Consider the following 23,882-nt stretch of genomic DNA (forward strand, 5'->3'; position numbering starts at 1 on the left):
CCTTTCCCCTGGGAAGGTTGGTGCAGCTCCTGCTCCTCCGGGACGGGGCTCTCCTGTCCTGGGGACACTCACCCCGGCCTCAGCCCGGCTCCTCGCGGGCCCCTCCCCCTTGGAGGCCTTTGTTCCTTTATTTCTTTTCCCCCCGTCTTCCTACCTTGACAGAAGCGCGAACTCTTCTCACTGTAGCATTCCAGCTGGTCTCTCTTTAATTCTCAGGCCGAATTCATAGATTTTCAGGATGACTGGAAGGTTTTCTAGGTAATTTGGTGGGGACAGGTGATTTGGGGACCCTACTCTTCCGCCGTCTTGCCCCTCCTCTATCTATGTCTAGTTTTAATATATAGTGTCAAAGAGTTTTCTTCCCACACTGGGAAAATCACTTTATATTCCTTTTGGCAGTTGAATGAAATTTCCTGTTGCTCCGTATTGTTTTCAATACATGGTAGTTTCTGTCTTTTTATTTTAACGATTCTGGTAGCTATGTAGTAGTATCCCTTGTATGTTTTATTTGCATTTTTTCTGGTAACTAATTAATTTAAGCACCATTTAATCTATTTATTAGGCCTCTGGGATACCTATCTTCTTTTATGAAGAGTCTGTTCAAGTCTTTTGCTCATTTTTCTATTGGATTGTCTTTTCCTCACTGATTTGCAGAAGTTGTTTATATATTCTGGATATGAGTCATTTGTCATATATATATTTGAAATATCTTCTCTTCTAGTGGTTATCTAATGTAAAGTTTTAAATAAAGATAGACTGGGGACACCAGGGGGCTCAGCTGGTTAAACGTTCAAATCATTATTTGGGCTCAGGTTGTGATTTCAGGGTCATGATCTCAGGGTCATGAGATCAATTCCTACATCAAGCCCTGTGCCCAGCACAGAGTCTGCTTGAGATTCTCACTCTCTCCTTCTGCCCCTCCTCTGATTTGTGCACACACACACTCTCTTTCTCTCAAATAAATAAAATATTTTTCAAAAAAAGACTAGAATATTTTGATGCCTGAAAAGAACACTGTCCTTACTGTTAAGGGCAGTAAAAAGTTAAAGGATCTCTCAGCAATAGAGAGAAGAGGGAGATACAACAGAATTGGGCAGAGGACAGCCATGGAAGCAAAGGAAACTACTGTTTATACCACCATCAGCTTCAATTAACACACCTGCATGGCTTCATCAAGATCCACAGCAAAACACTATCACTCTCATTTCCTAGACAACAAAACCAAAAGTCAGGTGTCTCTCCAATGTACACCAGGTATGGTATAGGTAACTTCTCCACACCAGCCATCCTGGTAAATTTCCCAGATCTTGAATCCAAGCCACCTGTCGCCAAAGCCCAATGCTGCCACTACAACATTTAACTACCACGACTGGCTTATTATGTGGCTATTACAAAAAAAAAATTATGCCTTGGCTCACTCTATTTGGAAACTTGTGACTACTTAGGCTAATTTATGACTTTGCTATGCCAGTGAGGAAAAGTATTATTTCCCTACCATATTTCCAGAGACAGCTGTCCAGTGATCTACATATGACCTTCTTAGCAACTAGCTCACTATGAGAATTTTGATAATGCTTCCTGGATGTACAGACAAGTAAAGGAATGAGTGAATGCCTGTGGATAAAGAGAAAACTTGCATTTTAATGTTGGCTTTCTGCTAAAGATACAAGTGATGAAATCACCTTCTCAGTGTCCTCAGGTGTTGTGAAAATAATTCAAGTTTCGGATGTCCAAGAAGACTACATCAGGTGAATTATTTTAAGCCGTCACTTCTGAAACTAACCTCTGCACTGACAAAAATAGGCCAGCAAAACAGCTGCAGCAATAAAATTCGCCCTGGGTACTGGCATATGTGGCTTCAACGAAACAGAGCAGGAAATTTTAAGAGCTGGGAGGAGATAGAGCAGGAAGCTTGCTTCAGTTCTCCTGACTCCTACAAGATGGGCCTTGCAAGGAGCAGATACACCTAATTTAGCTCATCCTGACAAATGTTACACATGCATATTTTGATGTCTAAGCATTAGAGCTTTCCTTTAGAGCAATTTCATAACCAGTACCCCAGTGTATTTAGAGTTGACAAAGGTGCAGCCAGCACTGCTGTGTTGAGAAGCTCCAGAGTCCTGTCTAAGGAGACACCTGCCATCATGGAGTAAGCAAGGTGCAAATTACTCAGCCATTAGAAACGACAAATACCCACCATTTGCTTCAACGTGGATGGAACTGGAGGGTATTATGCTGAGTGATAAGTCAATCTGGGAAGGACAAACAGTGTATGTTCTCATTCATTTGGGGAATATAAATAATAGTGAAAGGGAATATAGGGGAAGGGAGAAGAAATGTGTGGGAAATATCAGAAAGGGAGACAGAACATAAAGACTCCTAACTCTGGGAAACGAACTAGGGGTGGTGGGAGGGGAGGAGGGCGGGGGGTGGGGGTGAGTGGGTGACGGGCACTGAGGGGGACACTTGACGGGATGAGCACTGGGTGTTATTCTGTATGTTGGTAAATTGAACACCAATAAAAAATTAATTTATTAAAAAAAAACAGCCATTTGGATAACCACGGAGGCCATAACAAATTTGAGAAGATCCTTGGGGTGTGATGGCAGGGCACTCTGATTTCACCTCCATTTTGTGACTTACTTGCTCTATCATCTGAAAACTGTCATCTGTTTAACTGTATATCCCAGGTTGCCTGGTCATCAACTGGGGATGTTAATTTCTTCTCTTTTTACTTCATAAATCAAATAAAGTCACCTAGTGAGCATAATAGCATATAGGTCACAAGTCTATAATTCCTAGCAGTGTTCTGAAATTCAAAAGGCTTGCAGGAAAGGATTTTCCATAAGTCGTTTTGACAAAAAACTTCATCTGACATAAACAGATTTGGCGGTAAAAGCTGACCTGAACTAATTTGAAGCTTTTTATTTATTTAGTCCCACTGGGTGAATATTCATAAGTTTCACTGCAGAAGTGCTAATGGGTTTGATTAAGGATGTGGCTCAAGACCCTTTTAGGATTGTTTTGAAGTATATGGAATATGTGCTATTTTAACTTTCTAAAGATCCAAGACAATTTTAATTTTAAAGTATATCTGGACAATGGGAGTACAGGGCTTGCATTAAAACAAAGACCATGATATATAAAATGAAACCAAAGGCCCAGATTTCCTTTTATGATGGTTCAAACTGCTTAACCTTCAACTTATATTTTTCCTGCATTGGCATAAACCTGCATCTTATTCTCAAACAGGTCACCAGCAGGGTCGTTTTATCCATTAAGAACAAAAGACGCAATATCAAAGGCTTATGACCTTTCTTAGGCCCTGCAAAAATGAGAACTGAAAAACCAAGTTATTGGTCCCAATATGAAAACAAAATTATAAAACAGAATCTACAAAATGTACACCACAAAAATCTATAAAACTTAAAAGGAGCTACTTCATCAGTGGCTAAATTTAGTATTCTAAAATATCATTGCATTTGAAAACAATTTATAGATTCAATTTTTCTCATTTTGCAAGAATGCTCATGTATGTAAAATAATTGTCAAGAATGACAGCCTCTCATAAATTGTATTTGCTCTTGTAGTCAAGTGATTGCAAAAACAAATGAAAATTTTTCCAAATGTTTATAGAAAAGTAGTATGTTTAGTATGAGATACAAATGCAATTTAATACATTTTATATAAATTAGAACATATAATGCTTATAATGTTCAACTTGGCCATTGAAAGAAGTGCCAACTCTGCCAATTACTGCTCTAGGAATGGTATTAAGTATTGGGGTTGAGAGATTTTCTCCAAGTATCCGGAGCATCACTATTTAAGTTTCAAGAACAGATTAGAGTTTTTTGGTTCCTTTTTCAGTTACAAATATAAACATCATTGATCAAACATTCCTACCCTGGAGACATGCTCTGTAGCAGACCTAATGTGATCAGACCTAGTAAGATACTAAAAGTAGTATCTAGACCTAATATGACCATCATACTAAAGATCCACTTAATTTGACCTATAGGTCAATAGTGACAAATAAATGCTGGTCTAAATCTCTGGCTGTCTGCATAGAAGCTTTAGCTCTATGGGCATGAGTGGTTGTTCAGATCACAGTCCCTAAGCACAGAAATACAATTCTATTACCAAATTGTGGAAATGACTTGCCTATCTTTATGGTATGCTTTACATAGAAAACCAAAGTTCTAGGGATTCTGCTGCTTTATCACACTTAGTATTACTGTATCACTTAATACTTACAATATCCTATAAGTTAGCTGCCATATTTTTCCCCATTTTATAGGTAAGGAGAACAGCACTGAGAGATTCAGTAGCATTCCCAAGATCAAGCTGGTGACATAGCTAGGATATCTATCATAGCTAATTTCTAAGAACGACTACTTGGCTTTTATTCTTTATTTCTAGCTTTCCCCCTGCTTGATGTTAGCAGAGAAGGTTTCTGTATCTCAGGCATTCATATATAATTTTCCAATGGGCATTTATATTGATAAGTGGATCATGGTGAAGTAAGACCACTGGTTTCCCTAACTTGTTTCATTTTCCACAGTCCCAAAAAACATCAAGATATCTCTACATTTATCCCATTGAGGACCTCAATAAGTCTTAAGTCCACAGATTATCTTAAAGAGCACCATTGACCACTGCTGTAGCCATGCTTCCCTTAAGGTGGTAGTGAAGGAGTCACCTATTCTGGGTGACTGTATATCATGGCTTAACATCAAGGTGTTAACATCAGACAAACCAGCAATCTCTTCTTGTTCAACTTATGACTTCTTCCCACAGCGAAACGTTTATTCATTAACTGTTTATCCTCAAGTGGCCTGTAATACTTACCAATGCTCCCATAATAGCCAATTCACTGGTAATCCAGTAACAGGTCCTTTATAATCTCCATTTATGATTAAATGAACAAATATAAAAAGAGTACAAGAGCCTCACTGCTTCCATACCTCATTTTTTATTTCAATATTAATGATGCATTTTAATAATCTTACAGCAACCCCACTCTTTATTATAATACAAAAGACTCATGAAGAAATCTGAGCTTATTCCTTAAACAAAGTAGTTAAATATTTGGCTGCCAAACACAGTTCCATCAATGACCTCTCTTCCACTAACAACTATCTTCAAAGAACTCATAGGAGTTTTAATCCAAGTGGGTTCTTTTGACTGAATAGATATATTTATATTGAAGTGATCAGAGACTTATCTTAAGAGAGGTTATGTTCCACAGTCTGTATGTAAGTCAAAATATTAAATGCCTTCAAAACTACACTTGAAAGTTCCTTAGTAAGGCATCATACTGGATATCAATACATATTTCTCAGTACATCCAACAACTTCTCTTTTCTTCCAAAGATGAAACAGATTTTCTCTTTTAGTATCCAAAGATGGATGGTTTGCATTTTTGAGCCATATTGTACAAAAATAATGCATTTTGAGCAGTAAAATCCCACAGAGGGCAGCATGATGGTCGCTTCATATAGGGTCTCTGGTAACTGAGCCATATTGAGTAATGGTAATGTGAGATACAGCAACTCATTTCACCAAGGCTTATGCTTATTAAAGAGAAAGTCAGGCAGAACCAATGGCACTATTTAAATTATTTTCTTCCCTTTCTTCTATTTCTCCCAACTTTGTTTTCAATAACATTTGCTAGAATTATTCATTTTCGAGTTGAAATAAAACTTGAAACTATGTGAAGAAAATGGCCATCGTGCAAGAACAATCTCAGTTTCACCTCTTTCTTCCTTCATTTTCTCCTTCCTTCCTATGTTCCTTTCCTTCCATTCCTTCCTTTCCTTCCTTTCCTTTCTTCCTCCCTTTCTTAATAGCAGAAACCCCTCAAGGTCCATCCATGTTATGGCAAATGGCAGGATTCCCTTCTTTTTTATGATTGAATATATGTGCCATATATATGTACCCCATTTTCTTTATCTATTCATCCACTGATGGACACTTGGGTTCTCTCCATTTCTTGACTATTGTAAATAATGCCACAATGAACATAGGGTTGTGGATGTCTTTCGAAGATAGTGTTTCATTTCTTTTAGGTAAATACCCAAAAACAGAATTGCTAGATCACATGGTATTTCTCTTTTTAACTTTTTAAGGAGCCTCCATACTATATTCCATAGCGGTTGTACCAATTTATAGTCCCACCAACAGTGCACAAGGGTTCCCTTTTCTCAATTCCACCTTTTTAGAGCAGATATGAATTTCAGTAATACTAAAGGTAATTGGAAAGACAGAAGTTAATTCCACAAACCAAAAAACTGGTACTGGAGAAAACACAACAGTGATGATTGAGCATGCTAACCCCACCCTCCACCCCCATTTAAAGTCTGTACGTTCCACTTAACTCCAAATGTTCTTGGAGGAAACCAGCTCAGGCTCAAGGCACACTGCAACCAGTGAGATAGAAAAGAAAATTTAAGAGTAGATGGTAAAACTAAGCTAGATGCAGAGTTTAGCCCAGGAGATACACAAAGTTTAAGCTTAGGCTTGTTTGGTAAGCACAATAATTAGGGAGAAGGGATGTGGAAAGAAAGAAGGTACAGATGAACCAGCACACATGTCAGAGAGAAGGTCTGGCTGACTGATGAGAACACAGAGAGCAACAAAAGTGCATCTTGGTTCCTGGATATGTGTTCATAAATGACTATACTCATTCCTTGGAATCTTAGACTAGGATGAGAGCTCTGTCAAAAGTTAGCTAGGCTAGGAAGACTTAGAGTAAGAATAACAGAAGGTTATGATCACTTGCTTAGAAATCAAGCACCTTTGTGTTGGAATTCTGGCTCTGTCACTCATTAGTAATTATAAATATTCATTAGATGGTAACAACAGATAAGCCAATGTTCCAACCCATACAGAGGGATTAGAGAATAAGTCAACCTCTGCTGCAGACTACAGCAGTGGGTTTAGTGCAAGAATGCAGGCCTGGAATTGATGAACATGGGGAACTAGGTGAAGGGTGGGAAGTGGGAGTGGTAGACCCAGGGCTGGTTTCATGGGTGTGCCACTTTTGCTGCCATACGTATGTTGTGTATTTTGTTTTCAAGCACAGGGTCCCATACTTGGTTTAATGCTTTGCTGTCACAATCTTGAAATTCTGAATAATTTTTCACATTTTGCACTAGACCCTACAAATTATGTAGCTGGTCCTAGGTAGGCCATTATGGTCACCAAAAACATTTCAGACACTGAAGATATTGCAAGCAAACACAGATGTTGAGATAAGGCTTCACTGATTATGACTGGCTTAGATTTGTCTTGGTCTTGCATGGCAAGATACAGAATCCAACTCTGAGGAATGGAAAAAGGCAAAAACAGGACAAACTAGACAAGGGAACAGGGGATGCTATGAATATCTCAAGACAACAGGTGCAACCTGTAACTCTCCAGTCAAACAGGGAGAAATGGTCACTCTATAAATAAGCTATTCTAGCAAATCATTCTAAAGTCATTCCTACAGGGCAAAGTTGGCAAAAAATACAGAAGATAATGATTATGACCACAAAGTGTGTTCGCAAAAATTCAAATCTATTTTTGGAGTAAAGGATAAAGGGTAGTTATTATCTTACCTTTGGGAAGATGATCAAAACAGAATAAAATTTTAGGTAGCCAAAATTTGTGTTTGAAAAGCTGCCCATATGGTGATAATTGTTGCACCTGGATAGATGAGTACATGAGGTTCATTACACTATTCTCTCTACTTTCATGCATATTTGGAAATTTCATAACAACCATTTTTAAAAGTAAAAAAAACTAATTTAGGTGTTTTTGTTGATATTACATTGAATAAATATTTCTTAAATCTTCTAATAAATTATTTTATTAACAATTTGCTATAAAATACTTTGAAAAATAAATAGGAAAACAACTTGATTTAAGAATGATTTTAGTGTCAAGTGTTCTCAAATTAATCAAGTAAATAAACAGTGTTATTGCCAGAATTTCTATATTAAGGGATTTAGGGATATAAATCTAATTGGAGAAAAAATCAGAAATTCTGTCTTAAAGCTCTGTTTACTTAGAAATCGCATTATTTTTATTTAGATTGCAAAGTTGATTTTGAATGACTTGGGATGAATGTGATGGAACTTATGGGAAATTAAAGCTCTTGTATTAGTTACAAGAGGTTAGACGGTTCTACAGATCCAAATTAACTCCAAATCTCAGTGGCTTAGGAACAACTAAGGTCTATTTCTGGCTCCTGCTACTGCCTGTCAAGGATTAACAAGGCACTCTGCTCACCCAAGGGATCTAGGTCAGTGGAGACTTTGCTACCCAGTAATTGTGCTATCTGGAACACATGGCTTCCTCTATCCCTGTGTCAGGCAATAGAGACTAGAGAATCACACATCGTCTCAAAACATGAGTGACACATCACTTCCACTACCATTTCATTAGCTGAAAATTGCGACATGGCAACCACGACATTTGCAAATGACTGCAGAGAGGATCAAATGGAATATAATCATTTATGACTAGGATGTTCACCTACTCATTCTGTTTCTACTATATCCTAACCACTCCTTTGGACACTGCAAGGAAGTACTGCTCAGGATTTCTGAGGTCTTCAATCCTAGAATCCTAGAATCTGAGCTACACACTAAATGAGAATTAAAGCGTCATTGATATGTCTGGAAATATTTGTTCAACAAATTAATAATGAAAAGAAGATTATAGGGTGAAATTTCTCTTTTCAAATACTAAACATTATTCATTTTCATAGAAGAGCCATGATTAATTCAAATGAGTATTAACAATTCATTCAAACCAGCATAGCAGACCTTTTAACTGCCAATATTTTCTTAGTCATTGGCTATGGATAATAGTAATACTTATTTTAAGATGAATGTTTGTTTTGGTCGTCTATTCCTGTATAACAAACTACTACCTAAGCTCAACTGGGTTGTTTCAGCTGGAGTCTTTTGTGCAATTACAGTAAAATGGTGGCTAGGGTTAGAATCACCTGAAGGCATTTTTTCTCAAAAATCTGGGATACTTCTGCTGAGATGGCTGAAACAGCTGGGAGCTGGCTGGGCATCTCTCTTTCCACACAGATTCTCCACAATTCTAGCTTGGGCTTCTATGTAACATAGCATTCTAAGGATAGTTGGGCTTCTACAAAGCAGTCAGCTTCTCCTACAAGTAAGTATTGCAAGAGCACAAAACAAAAGCTGCAAGGCTTCTTAGCACTTATACTTAGAAGTCCCATGGTGTCACTTCACTGCACTCCATTGAGTCATAGGGCCAGCTAAGCTCCAAAGAGAGGAAAGAACCCACAGGTGGGAGTACTAAGAGGCATGGTTAACTGTGGCACCATCTTTGGAGACAAGGTATCATTAATCAGGTATTTCATTTAATCAGACCCTAATTTTCCACATTCTGAATAATCCATTTTCAAATGCAAGTCCAAATTTATGAGTTTATATTATGTCAAGTTCTCTTTCCCACAGTTTTTGCCTTATCCTTTAAAAAAAAAAGAAACCTGTAAATGGGACATGACAGTTTGCAAATGCATAAGAATTAGTATTGCAGATCTTCCCTGATATCTGGATTTATAATGCTAGGATGCCAACTGGATGTCAACTCTAGTTAAGAATGTTGCCACGTTGCTATTCTGGACAAATTCTCAAATATATGAGTGCAAGTATCAGGAGGAATGCAACAATCGGGGAAGATAGTACAGGTCCTCCATTTTATATGTACAATCATATAAATTGTGTGTTTTTACATATACATATATATGTATATATGTGTCTATACATATCTGTGTGTCTGTATATATATATATGTGTGTGTGTGTGTGTGTGTGTGTATAATACAGCTGTCTAAAGTAGATACCCTAGCATTAGCATCTAGGCCAAGAATTTCCCTACTTAACAGAAATAATTTATAGAATATAAACATCAGATTAGACCATGTTACTTCACAACCTTAAACTTTACTGAATAAGACAAAAACAAGGCTGCTCCATAACTACATCCAAGCAGAGAGAAAAACAAGACCACTGTCCAAATCACAAAAGTGACCACACATCTCCCTCAGCCAGGTAACAAATGTGACTGCTGCCTCTTTATCACCTACATCTTTAGTCTTGCTCCATTGATCCCATCTTCTGGATAGAATTATTAAGATATCCAATTATATAATTACCCCTACTTCCTAACAGTAGTCGATCCCAAACAAATCCCATTTCCTTATCTCTCACCAAAATCATCTAACCCAAGCCTAAATTCCATAATAAATAAATATAAATTTATTAGGCCAGTTTAGCTGGCCCTATGACTCAGTGGAGTGCAGCGAAGTGACACCATGGGACTTCTAAGTATAGGTGCTAAGAAGCCTTGCATAATAAATAATTCCATAAATTCAATAAGTCCCACCCAACAACACTCAATCTGAACAACACTCAGGTTTTACCCTCATTCTGCATGTTATGCTGTCTGCTCTAGAGCAGCAAGCAACAACAAGCAACAATTCTAAATTTGTTCTAACACATGTGTGTTTCTTGTAGTCTCTGGTTGATGAGCATTATAATAATAATTTTATATAACATATGCAATGTTTTCTATGTACTTAAATTGCAAAGCTGGATAAATGCACACACAGATAAAGGGGGTCAATTTTGTTCAGAATCCTGAACGAGAATAAACTGGAAGTTTACATTTGCCTCCAAGGACCCCAGAGCACCAAGCAACCATACACATGTTCCCAACATTGGTGTTTCATCACTGAAATCTCAGGGCAACCACATTAGTCTCAAATGCATAATATAGATTACATAAAGGCATAGCATCAGATTGACCAATGACTCAGAGTGTGGACTCTCCTGCCTTCTGGCAGCCTGTACTTCTCCAACCACAATGCTTGTCATCAGGACTAACAGCAGAGAATAGGTGAAATGCATTTACCTCAGTCAACTCACAATTATCAGCTTTGATGTGACCCTCAGTTAAGGAAAAGGTAGAAACTAATGATTTTGAGAAAAGAGAAAAAATATATATATGGATTTGAAGTCCTCTCTTCCTCATTCTATCCCTACTGTTATGTCATATAATTCATTCCATTCATTCAACAAATACTTCATGGGCTCCTACTACATGCTAAGTATAGAGATTTTCATATACAAGTATGAAAAATTATATAAGACATTCCGGGAAAGATACTCACTGTAGGCTTTTATAAGAGGACTGCACCCAGTTAATTTCTCTTTCCACATGAACACAGTGAAACAACCCATTGCTCTCTTCTTCCCTAATTTAACAGCAACCCTTCCAGATAACCAAAACTTCTGCTGTCAGCCTTGCTTTCTGCTAAGTCTATTTGCTGCTAGAAAATGACACTGGGATACCTGGTTGAATTCTCTTGAGTAAATGGTCACTCCTTAACATACTGCATCTTTTCCTAAATTTCACAAGCTATCTTTTCAGTGAGATGAATTTTAACATTCTCACCTAAAGGACAACTCTAAACACAAAACTTACAAAGTTACAAAGTTTAAAGGGCTAAAAAGATGCCAATCAATTGACTATTATTGACCAAAACTTTTTTTTTTCTATTTGATCTGTCTGAAATACTTTTTTTATTTTTTTTTTATTTTTTTAAATTTATTTATTTTTATTTTTTTTTTAAAAAAGCTTTTTTTTTTATTTTTTTTTAATTTATTTTTTATTGGTGTTCAATTTACTAACATACAGAATAACCCCCAGTGCCCGTCACCCATTCACTCCCACCCCCCGCCCTCCTCCCCTTCCACCACCCCTAGTTCGTTTCCCAGAGTTAGCAGTCTTTACGTTCTGTCTCCCTTTCTGATATTTCCCACACATTTCTTCCCCCTTCCCTTATATTCCCTTTCACTATTATTTATATTCCCCAAATGAATGAGAACATATAATGTTTGTCCTTCTCCGACTGGCTTACTTCACTCAGCATAATACCCTCCAGTTGACCAAAACTTTATACTAGGCTTTTAAGACACAATGCTTGGATTGGTGACAATTATCCAAAGGAAAATCTTTCCATTTCTAACTCATATTAAGATATCAACTTCATATTTATAAGAAATGTGCTGAATAGGAGATAGAAGATATGAGGGGAAATAAAAAAGTTTTCTAAAGAGAAGTACGTAATATTCATAAAACATTCAATTTCAGTTTCAGATATGAAGATACCAGTCAACCAGTCACCATTCTTATTTCTGTACACTTATTCAAAATTCAATTCATAATGACTTTTATTTCATAGATATTTGTAAGCATATAAAACTTTATGTGCATTCCTTACAAACTGAAAGCATTGGAAAATACTTTTTTTTTTTTACAAATAGGTTCTAAAATCAGTCCAAATAAAACACCAAATTGGTGTGTGTGCATTTGGGCAGTGCAGTTGGTTAAGCAGCTCCCTCTTGGTTTTGACTCAGGTGGTGATCTCAGGGTCATGAGACTGAGTCCTGAGTCAGGCTCTGGGCTCAGTCTGAAGTCTACTTGAAACTCTCTCTCCTCTTCCTCTGTCCCTCTCCCCCTGCATGTGCAATAAATAAATAAATAAATAAATCTATCTATCTATCTATCTATCTATCTATCTATCTATGGGTTTTTTTAAAAAAAAAAACAACCTATTAATGAATACATTAAGATCCATGTTTTGAAAATTGGCTATTTGCAAATAGACCAACCTATACTTGAATGGATATAAGCACTTGTTTCAACAAAGTTAACTGTGCAAAAATAATTTCAGAGTACAAATAGTACCTAAAGGCTAAAAAGTTGTGTTCTGATCAGTACAAAACAGAAGTATTGGTGAAAATGGTTTTCAGTGGCCTTAGTCTAAAAACTTCAGGGAGATAGTATTGCCCACTATTGGATAATAGTAAATTGACTAGGGTGCAGCCTCTCTGGAGAAGAGTATAGAGGTTCCTCAAAAAGTTAAAAATAGAACTACCCTACAATCCACCAATTGTATTACCAGGTATTTACCCAAAGGATATAAGAATATTAATTCAAAGGGATACATACACCCTAATGTTTATAACAGCATTATCAAGAGCTAAATTATGGAAACAGCCCAAATCTCCATCGACTGATGAATGGATATGTGGAATATATATACAATGGAATACTACTCAGCCATCAAAAAATAAAATCTTGCCGTTTGCAACAAAGTGAATGGAACTAGAGAGTATTATGCTATGTGAAATAAGTCCGAGAAAGACAAATACCATATGATTTCACTCATATGTGGAATTTAAGAAAGAAAACAAGCAAGCACTGGGGAAAAAGGAAAAGGCAAACTAAGAAAGAGATTCTCGGCTACAGAGAACTGATGGTTACCAGACGGGAGGCGGGTGGAGGGACAGGGTTAAATGGGTGATGGGGATTAAAGAGTGCATTTGCTGTGAGATCAATGGATATTGTGCAGAAATGTTGAATCACTAAATTGTACACCTAAAATTAATATTACACTGTATATTAATTGGAATTTAAATTAGAAATTTTTAAAATAATAAATATAATTAAATTGACAGGAAAAAAAGCCTAGGGTGCTAGAATGTAACAGAATCAACCCTATGTCACTGGATAAGTTAATTAAATGTTCAAGTTGTCAATTCTCTCACCTATAAAATATTGTCTCCTTATCACAGAGATATTGAGAGGGTTAAATGAGATGCATGACAAGAAATTAGCAGACACCGCAGAGTAAGCATTCAGTAAATGTCAGATATGATGATAATAATGAAGAAGGAATGGTGATGATATTAATTCTCAAATGAGTGGATATCTACCTGTACCAATTCACTCATTACAATAGCTATATTTGTATCCATCTGACATCTATAAAAAGTGTTACAAAGACAAATAGAAAAAGGTCTACTTTTCTTAGTGAATATAAATCTATGATAATTTATTTTCTAAACTGTTCTGCTGATGCCAAAAATCAGAAAAAGACATAAAGCTGGAATCCAGGATGGAGTTACCATGGTCCTTTCAACTTCAGGCTGAATATCTGTGCAGGTATTTTCAAAGACTGAAGCCAATAAGCCTATTATATTGCAAACATGAAAGACAAAGGTTTTTGTAATAAACACAAATTTAGAAGGGAAGGATTAGCTCATGAGTGACAAAGAAGAGGAATAATTATTCTGTGTAGGATAGGGGTATAAAAGGATTATCATCCACTAGGCCAGCTCAATAGAATAAATCTCAGAGTTTTCAGCAGCTGCAAGTCTGGTGATCCTGTAAATATTCACATAATATTTCTAAAGTTAAAACCCACTGTTACATGACAAAAGAATAAAGTGCATCATGTCATGATTGATATATCAATCAGAAAACAAAAAATTGTTGGAAAAAGAGAGCCCATACCAGGCAGTCAAAGAGAAGGAATTTAATACAGGGAACTAGTCATAGGGCTATTAGGAAAGCCAAAAAAGACAGGGAAGAATGAGGAACACAGCCACTGCCCTTGAAGCTATGGGGGAACACAGACAGCGTACATAGTGGCCAGAATCCAGGGCTGCCTCATAGTAGCTGAATCCACACAGAGGCTCATCAGAACATGGAAATACACTGCCCAAAGCAAGCAACAGAGGGGAGAAACATCCTGGTTTTTTCCCTTTCTCTTTCCAACTTGTTAATGATGCTTCCAACTGGGAGAACCTATTTAGTAGTCAGTTAACAAGGGAGCCTGGGAAAGCAGATGGCAAGAGATACCCATGGAGTAGATCTGAAAGCAAACCAACAAATGATCATCACAATAGGTAAACACCAAGAAAATTTACCTAATATAAAAAATGTACTGCTCCTTTTAGTTATGGTTAAAGGGGATCCTCAATACAAAAGAGATATCACCAATATCAGTTTTATCAGGCTACCATTTGGAAACACCATCAAATTAAGCCTTCTAATCAAAATGGCACTGTTAAGATTGAAAGTCTGCCAATATAACCACATTTCTTTCAAAAGATGAAAAGACAAAAATGAAACCCATTTTTGGTAGCTCTTCTGCTCCTGTATTTCATAGACAGGTAAGAATTCAGAGAACACACTGGAAAATGTACAGGATGGCTGCCATTTTAATTTGGCTTAGATATCAAAAATTATAAGAAAACCATCTAATCATTCCCAGATTTCACTTAAAAAGGTCATTGTACTGTTGGAAAACTAAAAGGTTATATTCTAAGAATTAAGGACCGTTCCAAATACTACCCTGTCTTCACTTTTCTCATTTCATTGCCACATGTAAAAAGTCTGCAGGACCAGCAGAGAGTCACAGATTCACATTAGACTATTTCACTGGGAAGTTCTCAAAATGATTGTACTGGCTTACAAGACTGAGTAAGTTCTGCGGGGGAAAATCAGGGAATTGTAGACCAACTGAAATCACATAACCTTGGACAACATAATCTCTGTGTCTCATTTTCCTTGACTAGGAAGATTAGATTAGAACCGCTCTCCATCTTTAGGGTGACGGCAGAGATGTGACCTGTGACTTGCTCAACCCAGTCTTTGAGAGGTATGAGAATAGATATCAAAAACACTGATTAAAACCCAGTGTGCATTTTTAGGAAGCGGAAGAAGTAAAAGAAAACTGGCTATTTGAAGCAATCTCCCTAAACCAATACCACTGCCCATGTTTCTGGGTCACCTTTTTTCTTAGCTCACACTCACAAAACAGTATATCCTTCCAAAGTTAACAGAAACCACAGCATCCATGCAACGCTGATGCCAATGGAGGCAGAACCATCACCTCAACTTTTTCTCACCAACCAATCAATATTAAAAAAGGCACTGTGGGGCACCTGGGTGGCCAGTTAAGCAACCAACTCTTGGTTTTGGCTCAGGTCATAATCTCAGGGTCGTGAGATCAAGCTCCACACTGGCCTCCCTACTCAGCATGGAATCTCAAGTTTCTCTCTCTCTCCGTCTCTGCCCCTCCCCCCAATGTGTGCACACATGTGCGCACGCTCTCTCTCTCACGTGTGATATCTTTCTCTTTCAAATAAATAAATAAATAAATAATAAATAAATAAATAAATAAATCTTTAAGAAAAAGTAGACTGTGATAAAATATTGCATAATGGAAGAATTTCTTTTTCTCTTATTAAATTAATATTTTTGTTGATAAGTATCAATTTCTTACAAAGAAATTGTGAAGGATGAAAGGGAGTATACAAAGACTGCTCACATTATGCTAATGTTGGAGTAAATTATCACCAATACTAAGTGTCTACAGAAAGTCAATAATACACGGGAGAAAACGTGAATATAAACCATTGATAACGTGCATCTGCTAGTCACTGCAGCCTGCCCAAGTGACCTGAAAAGTCTAAGAGAGACTTCTAACCAATAGAGCAAAAGACAACAAAACTTCTTTTTGGTCTCATAACTAGAAGAAGGCAGCTTGAATTCAAGTTCTACCCAGTTTTTAGAGTATAAAGTTAGTGTTCTCGCCACGTGCTGTTTCAAAAAGAACCCCATGAGACACCTGTGAAAATGGCTCACCAACCAAAAAATACTGTTTTGTTTACACACAGAGACAGAACAGTGCTATGCTGGCTTAACTTCCCCAAAAGAGGTTAAATTACATTCAGTATTGTTTGACCTGAATGGATATTTTAATCGCCCTGATTAACAAAGCAAAAAAGTTATTCTTTGTAGTATTAGTACATTTTAAGATATATTAGTGTATGCACTCTTAGAGACACTGTATGTCATACACACACACACATATATACATATGCACATACATGGGAACATATACAGTTTCTTAGAATAGAAAGGACAGAAGGCTAATACTTGTTTGAAGAAAACAAGGCAAAATCTATTCTTCCATTGCCAGGTTGACTTCATTAGTTAGGCACTGGGGAGGGTTTTGAAGGCAGGACTTCGGCATTTCCCTGCCTGTCACTGTCCCCCTCATGAGACCTGAGGTGGAGAGTAGTTATCAATGAGGAAGTCCACAGGCCTCTGCCAAAGGGCCACTTCAAGGTGAGAACGGGCAAGAGCCTGATATCCTCCACATTTGCCCAATGACAAAATAACTGTACATTTAAGCACAATTCAAGGAGACCAAGCACATCAAGATTCTTAAAAAGAGCATGTTACCTGATGTGGCTGTGGACTGGACCATCTGCTATAGGAAGGAGCACTCGAAGACTTGCTGGCTGAGGTTCTCTGAAAGAGGGAAGGAAAAAAATATTTCATGTTGTCACACAGACTGAATTCACTTTCTGTTTCTCTAAATGAATTACTCAGTGTTTGCAGCTCCAAAAATTACCACAATCTTAGAGTCTCTCTCAACTTACTCTCTGTTTCATTTCTTTTAAAATACATTCTCCTCAGCAAGTATAATAATATAAACACTAGAGCCAAAACATCTGGATTCAACACTCAGTTTGTACTCACTGCTTGACCTGGTGCAAGTCACCTGAATTCTCTCTGTCTCAACTTTCTTTTCAATGAGACTAGAATAATAATCTTCATGTCATGGTATTCTTGTGAGGATCAAATATGGTAATAGGTGTGAAGCATTTTGTGCAGTAAGGTGCTATCCACATATGGGCCTTAATTCAATAAGCAGAAAATAAGGCATGTTATTCTAAGTTTCTATGTGAAACCAAACTTGTATAAAAATATCCACATTAATCAATGAGGTTATTTGAGTCAGTTATTACATAGAGACTGTTCATCTTGGGAAAGACCTGACCATACTATTGCTACCAGTTTCATGCTCAGTTTCATGAGCTTGTAAAATGCCACAAATTCACTGTAGATTAGCTCATCCACAGCCATTCTTAACACCATTTTTCTTGTCTGGTTCTACCACAGAGGCTGAAAAAAACCCATATAACCACTTTTTCGGTATTCCCTCCCTGTACTCCTGACCAATGAAATAGAAATATAATTTTGGAGGGGCAGGAGGTGAAAGAGTTCTGGGAAACCCTTTGCTCTTCTGATAAAAAGGAAAAGATAAGGCTTGGGTCTTCACCACCACTATTCCTTCCCTCTAAATACAGATACACTACATGGAGCTGGAGCAACCATTCTGTGACTGTGAGGAAAAAAGGCCAAGAGAAGAGCAGAGGTGCTAACTCTAATTGGTCTTCTTATGCAGCTTAACCACAACCACAGGATTTTTGCCTAAATCCTCCTTGTGTAACTGACTATAATCACATTTTCTATCACTTGCAGAAAGTTGTGGATGCTTAATGGCAGAGGCATGAAGAGTGAAATGATTGGTATGTTTGGGGGATGATCGATACACCAATATAGTACTGCCAACTCCTATACTCCCCATCACTGCATTGCATCTGCCTTTCAGAACCCCTGTGTAATTTCTATGGTGTTCCTGACAGCTTTCCTGAATCTCTGCCACAGGGAGGTTGGCTTACTAGCTAAATGCTGTGGTCTGTCTGTTCAATTCAACTTCCCTCTAGCATCTGCCCATCAGAGGAGGCAGAGTCGGGATCAGCCCTCCTGCCCCACTGAGGCTGATGGGATTGGACTCTATAGCACAGTGTGAGAAGCATTCTGATTTCAACTTGGATAAAGGGAGCACTATCAAATAAGTAGCTGGAAATTAAACTAAAAGTTTAATCATATTCCCTCAATGAGAAGCAGTAGCAATGAATTTCAAATGTATCAGACTTTACCAGTGCACAACCATGTACCTTCTCTAATGCCATTTTCCTAATTGTGAAATAAGAATAATTTAGATAGTCCCCATGCTCCCTCCTTATCCAGCCCCAAATCTATTAAATTATTCTACACTTTCAGAGTACATAAATTACTAATGATAGTGGCAACACTGAATTTCCATGGAAATATTTGATTGCTTTCAGTATTATGTATCTAAAATATCAAAAAAAAATCTGAAAACTCTGTTAACTAGATAATGCTAGTAATCCAGAAGAGCCCATTGCCTGAATATTATAGCAGCTCCCAGCTTCCCTGCATTTTTAGGAAGGGGCCATTGGCTGCTTTTCTAGCCCAACAATTTGGGCTTCAGCAGAATCTCTTCAAGTCTTCTTAAATCATAAGCTTTTGGAGTTCACCCTCAGACTAATTTTTGAGACATCATATATTGAGAAGGTAACTTATCCTACTTATAATCCACAACACAGTTTCTAAAATTGTAACAATAATGGTTATACCTGTTATCAGGAAAATAAAACTTTGTGTTTTTTTAATTGAGATATAATTGACATATAACATTACATAAGTTTAAGGTATCAGAGTTGATACATCTAATATTGTAATATGGTTACCACTATACTGTTTATATTTTATATAAAATATGTATGTTATTATAACAAATATATCTCTTCTTTATTCACTCATCTGTTGACAGATGCCTAAGTTAGTTCCATATCTTGGTTAGTGTGTATAATTCTGCAATAAACACCAACTATAAATATCTTTTCCATATCCTGTTTTCCTTTTTTTTTTTCTTGGATGTATACCCAGAAGTGGAATTACTAAAGCATATGGAAGTTCTATTTTTCATTTTTTGAGCAAAATTCATACTGTTTTCCATAGTGGCTGCACCATTCCCACCAGCAGTGGGCACAAGTGTGCCCTTTCTTCCACATCCTAACCAACACTTATTATCTCTTCTTGAAAGATTTGGTTTTCTAATCAAAATAAAATTATGGTAGTCAAATTCAAGACACGAGCATAATATTCAAAAAATATTTTAAAGAAAAGTGAGATGTGTGACCTGCAGTATCTGAACCAAATTATTAAGGAACCTTGACATAGGAAGGAGATAAAATGGGCATTTGTAGATTTGAAGGCAAAAAAACGAAAAAGCAAAAAAGCAATGTAAGTGGTAAGTGTCACAATACTTCCATGCCCACGCTTAACTTTCTCCTAAAGGTCACACTGTTCTTCAGCACTGACACAAGTATAATTAACTGTGTAATGGTAATTGCAGTCCATGGTGATTCACACATTTCATGTCCTTTCTAGTGCTAAGGATAAATGTAAAAGGCCAGAGAAACAACAAAATAATGGTCATTATTAATTACAAATTTTAAAGACATGACCATGTCCCCAGAATGGTAGCATAGCTTCTGATGGATGTGACTATATTCAAAAATCCAGTTTCATAGCACAAAACACAAAATCTGGTTGGGTTTCCTTGTTATCTTTTTGAATGAACTAGCCATAATGCATGGTTTGTATTTCAGCCTGGATGAAAACAAACTCACTTGCTCAGTAAATAAATGATAAGCTTCCTGTTATCAAGCGGCTCTCTCTGTAACTCAACTTGATCTTGCTGTATCTTACAACAAAGAACCGATTCACTTTAGCTACTGGGCTCAATCTGCCACTCCACATCTCAGAGAAACAGAAATCCTCCTCTGTAGCAGCTGCATAACAGGGCAATGTAGAGTATTCTGCTTTCAAGGTTCTAAGGGGAAGGGAGGGGAGGCTCCCACAGACCCACAAGAAAAGATTGAGCTGATTCGGTGTTCCCTCATCTGTGTTATATAGAAACTGGACCCACAGAATGACTTACTGAAAAACAGTTCTTAGATCAATTTTGGGAAATGCTACACTCCCCAAATGATTCAACGCAGGGGTCGGCAGATTTTTTCTGTAGTGGACCGTAGAGTAAATATTTTAAGCTTTGTGGGCCATACTCCTTCACAACTACTCAACTTTGTCATGTGGCATGAAAGCAGAAATAGAGAATACATCAATGAGTGAATGTGGCTGTATTCCAATAAAACTTTATTTGCAAAGATGGGCGTGGTTCATATTGGCCCACAGGCTAGAGTTTCCATAGTGTTCTTGTCCTTCACTGGAATGTTTAAGTACCAGGAAAACAGAAAGGTTAACACAGAGGACACTGTTCCAATCTCTCTCTTGGAGAATCACTGTACATTTTGGCACATAAAAGGCATGGAGAATTTCTTCTCCAAAGACCCATCCGTGTATAAGTTTGTCCCAACATTACTTGTCCAAAGAATCTATTTAACTATTTCTTTCTTGCTACCCTCCCTTTTTCTCTCATTCACTTTATTTTCTCACCAAATATTTATTAATATCTCAGGGACCTAGTATTCCATAATACCTCCCTGGGGAATTAATGAGTCACCTAAATTGCCATATATATCAATCCGAGTGAACAATTTGGTTCTAACTCTTTAGAAAACTAGCTCAAAACTTAGAGTGTCAATGAACATCTTAAGTAAAACTTTGACTTGCAAACATAGGATAGTCCCAAAGATAGAAAATTTAAAAAGTATCTGAGGTCGCGTGTGTGTGTGTGTGTGTGTGTGTGTGTGTGTGTTGTGGAAAACTGACTGGCTGATTACTTCCCACATTTTTCTGCATTCTCTACCTCCCCTCATCCCTACGCTAGCAGTGATTGTTACTTTTGGAACTTGTGGTATGAAAACCATCTATTAGGAAGTTATGGATGAGGTCATTACCTCCAGTAAGTATCAAGTCACTAACATATCTGAAACTTAGAGCTCAAAGTTAATTTCATTGGCCACATTAGCAAATTAATGATTTTCTGCCAAAGTGTCTTAGAAAAACATGCATAGTGATATCAGAGATTGTCAGAGTTCTTCTACACAAAAGAAACCTTGAATTTCCCCCATTAGTAGCCTATAATTATTGGTGATTATTGGCCAAATAGATCAATTCTGGAATAATATAGGAGGGGACCACACCAGGATGTGAATAGCAGGACACAAGGATCATCAGAGAACATCTTAGAGGCTACATGCCACATAAAGTAGGTAGAAAGAAATTGGGCAAGTGGATTCTTCCCCTTCTGGATCTGATACTACTTATAAGGCATTAACCAAGTCATTTATGCTCATCTATAAATTGGGGAGGTTGTACTAAATTCTAACCTGCTGTAGAAATGTGAATCTATCAATATTCACACATTCCTTTAAATATTTTCAATACATATTCATATCAGTGATGCCACACAGTGGACAATGTTAAGTGCAAAGGACCTGCCTGGTCACTAGCTGGCTAGAATCAAGTTTCCCAGAGTGGGGCTACCCCTAACCTGGAACTCCAACCCAATCATTTTTTCCTGAAAGCCATGAGCATCCTCAGGACAGTCAGATTTTCCAGAGCTTAGATACTACCAATGTACTATAATCTACAAGGCTTTTCAAAGCTTGGACATTTCAAAGCCTGAGGAGGGGGTAGTGATGGATAAATTTTAAGAGTGGTTTGTTCAACTTTTCATCAGATTAAAGCTTGCTCTTCCTGTGTCCCAAACTTTCCTTCTTCATAGGGAGACAAGTAACTCTCAGAAGTTTCTCCTTTAAAAACATATCTCAGGACACTATACAACCCTCCATTATTATCTTGGATTTCCTCCCACCTCTTCATCTTATCACAAAACAGTGGGAAGACCAAATTCTCCTCTGCACACATAGCACCAGATGCCACCTCAGCTGCAATGATCCTCCAAACCATGGGCACTTGTGACAAGGCTCTGATCTAGCCATTTAGTTCTGGGTAGCAAGGTGAACATGGCCACAATGTTGTTATGAATCAGGTTTGTCCCCCATGCTAATTGCCAAGTACAAAACATTCCTGGCATGCACACTTTCCAGGATGAGTATGTTTACAAGTAGAAAACTTCTGAAGTCTTTGCTCTGTGACTGGATGGAATAGGTCAGAGAGAATGCTTTTATGACTCTTTCTGACAAGTCCTCATGTGGCTGATCCTTCTTGTGGGCATAAAAGACACAAAGAAGCAGAAAAATGTACTTCAATTTTTCTTCTCTTTAGGAAACTGAAGATTTCATAATTCTTAAAATAAGAAACAACTGTAAAGTTTAAAACTTTATAAAGCAATAACCATATCCCATCAAAGTACTCATGAGTAAATTGGGAGTGAAGTTAATTCTTCCAAGTACAGCCCTCTATTTGGAAGAATTGTGTTGCCATCTACATTATTTGAAATCTTTTTTAAAAACATACGAGGAGGGGGCTGAGGTGAAGAATTAAGCCTAATTTTAAGAGAATGAGATTTAGGACCAACACATGTAAAAGCATTCACGAGCCTTAAATCACAAAAAAATTAACTGCCCAATGCAATGTGTATTGAAGTGGAGTAAATTTCAAGAAATTGTGGAAAGGCTGCCCTCTTCAGACACATTATTTTTTCTTAAATTGCTATAGGTTTTTCTATAGAAGTTTCTCTCTGGGGGAAAAGGGAGTATAGGGTAAAATATTTAAGTCTGAGCTTTATTCTCATAAATAAATGTCAAACAAGGACATGAAAAAACGTTATTGAGTACCTAGTTTGCCTGTCTGAACTTGCCTGGAATATATATCTTATAAGTATTCCACATGGCCCTTGAAGCATGTAAGCAAGCTTCAGAATCCTAAGCGGTAATTAATTAATGGAGCTGTCTGAGGCTGAAATATTTACCTCGGCTGTCACATATCTAAGTGCATTCAAAATAACCACCTGAAGTCACAATAATTGTCTTTCATGTCATTAGAATTTTAATAAGATGAACTCTACTCTTATTTCACAAAAAAACTCTTGTTTGGGGTTTTAGTCCTGTAATTCTGAATACCCTGAAATGACAAATTAAGAAGAATCCTGCCATAATGAAAGGTATTGTGCAGAGTTGGGATCTTGAGAAGGCACTAACTCTATTGTCAGCAGTTTCCTTAGAATACACCACAGACAGGTACTAGCAAGAGGCAAGTGGAATATTTCGTTTTAAACACAACTTGTTTCTCTACATTTCCTTAAATGGGCTTTAAACCTCCCCCAAAAAATTTACTTTTTCAATGACCAAATACAAAGTATAAGTCTAATATAATGAGATGGCTTCCAAGAACCACATGCAAAAA

The 23,882-nt window shown here is 37.2% G+C and overlaps 1 long non-coding RNA gene across 3 annotated transcripts in view; it reads right to left on the reverse strand.

Moving 5' to 3' along the window:
* LOC144306627 (uncharacterized) overlaps window positions 1-23,882 on the reverse strand; it is a 201,647-nt gene that overhangs the window by 72,639 nt on the left and 105,126 nt on the right. For all 3 annotated transcript variants that reach the window (XR_013373723.1, XR_013373722.1, XR_013373721.1), the window contains one exon: window positions 17,133-17,201. This is a non-coding gene — a long non-coding RNA (uncharacterized LOC144306627). The remainder of the gene's footprint in view (window positions 1-17,132; window positions 17,202-23,882) is intronic.

This window comes from Canis aureus, chromosome 37 (assembly GCF_053574225.1).
Source record: "Canis aureus isolate CA01 chromosome 37, VMU_Caureus_v.1.0, whole genome shotgun sequence".
NCBI classification, from domain to species: domain Eukaryota; kingdom Metazoa; phylum Chordata; class Mammalia; order Carnivora; family Canidae; genus Canis; species Canis aureus.